At 50.0% G+C, this 3000-nt stretch overlaps 1 long non-coding RNA gene across 1 annotated transcript; it reads right to left on the reverse strand.

Annotated features, from left to right (window-relative positions):
• Nucleotides 1-11: 11 nt before the first annotated feature.
• Nucleotides 12-2964, reverse strand: LOC135980654 (uncharacterized). The gene is made up of 3 exons (XR_010597607.1): nucleotides 2498-2964; nucleotides 1109-2076; nucleotides 12-687 (listed from the first exon to the last, which is right to left on the reverse strand). It is a non-coding gene; the product is annotated as an uncharacterized LOC135980654 (long non-coding RNA).
• Nucleotides 2965-3000: the final 36 nt, after the last annotated feature.

Genomic DNA, 3000 nt, shown 5'->3' on the forward strand with positions numbered 1-3000 from the left:
CCTGTTAACGGAGACCCAAAGGGCCTCGGAGACGCAAACCCTAGTTACAGGGAGGTCAAGCTGCCCATGTTATGGACATGATTCTAATCCCCCAGTTTTCAATAGCGAGATGCAACCTGTACCCTGATTACAGGGTGGTCGCTGGCATTAGCCAAATAGGGGAGACCATAACTTGAATTACAGGAAGGTCAAGCTGTCAAAGTACCAAAGAGCTCAATATGTCCCATCCTAGAGAGGCTTGTGACATAGACCCTAATTACAGGGTTGTCACGCTGACTAATGGGGCAGAGCACGGCGTAAAGCCAAATGAGCAAGAGGGCAGAGACCCGGACCCCAGATACAGGGCGGTCACATTGCTCAGTTTTACAAAGAGCTCAATGCCCCTCCAAAGACAGAGGGAAGTGACTTGCACCCTGATGACAGGGCAGTCACCCTCAATAGCCAAATAACGAAGCAGAATGTCAAAACGACACAATAGCACAGACCGGGACCCAGCTTACAGGGCGGTCACGCTGCTCAAGATATTAAGAGGCTCGAGATTCCCCTACAGTCTAATTACATGACCTGAGGCCTGATTTGAGGTTGGTTACTGTGCCCAGAGTTCCTTTCCTTTTCCTCCATCTTCTTTTCTCCTCTGTGTGTGGCATTCCTGACACTTCCTTCTTCTCCACTTGTGCTTCATGATGTCTGAAACAGAGAGAGAGAGCACAAGGCGTGTGTAAGTGAGAACCGACAATGCCATGTCCCGTACGCAAACTCAGTGTAATCTACTGATACACTGTTCCTTTCCGCATCTGCAGACAGTCTGGATATTTAGGTCCAAGACAGTCCTTTGTGGTCCTCAGACACTTCCACAAGCATTTCCCGCTCCTCCCAAGCTGCACTGGGCGAGAAAACTACTGGGCCCATTCCCCTCTAAAGCCACAATCTCCAGATTTCCCCTTGACAATTATTTCACCAGGCAGCCTCCATACAAAATCAGGAGGAATAAAATGATGAAGGGGGGTAAGGAATTAATTGACAAGTATTCCTAAATCAATGTGACAAGGTATACTGCCTGGAATGACTTCGTCCAAAACAGCCCCAGACACTCCCTTTCGGATCTTACCACCAATAGCATGTCAGGTCTCCAAGAGTCCAAGAAGTGAGTAGAAAGCAGGAGACTTGGCTGCAGAATTCCAGGCAAGTTGGAAGCGCTGTTGGAAGGGCCGGAACTCTGGACACAGTCTCATGGGGGCGCCAGAAATAGTAGCAGATGAGACCTGTACCCTGTTTACAGGGTGCTCATTCAGGGCAGTGGCTGCATTTGGCCAAGTGCCAAGAGACTAGAGGGCAAAGACCGGATCCCTGATTACAGGGCGGTCGTTGGCAGCAGGCTGTGAAGACAGCACGAGGCCAAGAGACCCAGAGGGCCTCGGAGACGCACACCCTAGTTACAGGGAGGTCAAGCGGCCCACGTAACTGAAATGATTCTAATCCCCCAGATTTCAAAAGCTAGATGCAACCTGTACCCTGATTACAGGGTGGTCGCTGGCATTAGCCAAAGAGGAGAGACCATAACCTGAATAACAGGAACGTCAAGCTGTCAAAGTACCAAAGAGCTCGATATGTCCCATCCTAGAGAGGCTTGTGACATGGACCCTAATTACAGGGATGTCACGCTGACTAATGGGGCAGAGCACGGCGTAAAGCCAAATGAGCAAGAGGGCAGAGACCCAGACCCCAGTTACAGGGTGGTCACATTGCTCAGTTTAACAAAGAGCTCAATGCCCCTCCAAAGACAGGGGGAAGTGACTTGCACCCTGATGACAGGGCAGTCACCCTCAATAGCCAAATAACGAAGCAGAATGTCAAAACGACACAATAGCACAGACCGGGACCCAGCTTACAGGGCGGTCACGCTGCTCAAGATATTAAGAGGCTCGAGATTCCCCTACAGTCTAATTACATGACCTGAGGCCTGATTTGAGGTTGGTTACTGTGCCCAGAGTTCCTTTCCTTTTCCTCCATCTTCTTTTCTCCTCTGTGTGTGGCATTCCTGACACTTCCTTCTTCTCCACTTGTGCTTCATGATGTCTGAAACAGAGAGAGAGAGCACAAGGCGTGTGTAAGTGAGAACCGACAATGCCATGTCCCGTACGCAAACTCAGTGTAATCTACTGATACACTGTTCCTTTCCGCATCTGCAGACAGTCTGGATATTTAGGTCCAAGACAGTCCTTTGTGGTCCTCAGACACTTCCACAAGCATTTCCCGCTCCTCCCAAGCTGCACTGGGCGAGAAAACTACTGGGCCCATTCCCCTCTAAAGCCACAATCTCCAGATTTCCCCTTGACAATTATTTCACCAGGCAGCCTCCATACAAAATCAGGAGGAATAAAATGATGAAGGGGGGTAAGGAATTAATTGACAAGTATTCCTAAATCAATGTGACAAGGTATACTGCCTGGAATGACTTCGTCCAAAACAGCCCCAGACACTCCCTTTCGGATCTTACCACCAATAGCATGTCAGGTCTCCAAGAGTCCAAGAAGTGAGTAGAAAGCAGGAGACTTGGCTGCAGAATTCCAGGCAAGTTGGAAGCGCTGTTGGAAGGGCCGGAACTCTGGACACAGTCTCATGGGGGCGCCAGAAATAGTAGCAGATGAGACCTGTACCCTGTTTACAGGGTGCTCATTCAGGGCAGTGGCTGCATTTGGCCAAGTGCCAAGAGACTAGAGGGCAAAGACCGGATCCCTGATTACAGGGCGGTCGTTGGCAGCAGGCTGTGAAGACAGCACGAGGCCAAGAGACCCAGAGGGCCTCGGAGACGCACACCCTAGTTACAGGGAGGTCAAGCGGCCCACGTAACTGAAATGATTCTAATCCCCCAGATTTCAAAAGCTAGATGCAACCTGTACCCTGATTACAGGGTGGTCGCTGGCATTAGCCAAAGAGGAGAGACCATAACCTGAATAACAGGAACGTCAAGCTGTCAAAGTACCAAAGAGCTCGATATGT

This window comes from Chrysemys picta, unplaced genomic scaffold (genome assembly GCF_011386835.1).
Source record: "Chrysemys picta bellii isolate R12L10 unplaced genomic scaffold, ASM1138683v2 scaf5580, whole genome shotgun sequence".
NCBI classification, from domain to species: Eukaryota; Metazoa; Chordata; order Testudines; family Emydidae; genus Chrysemys; species Chrysemys picta.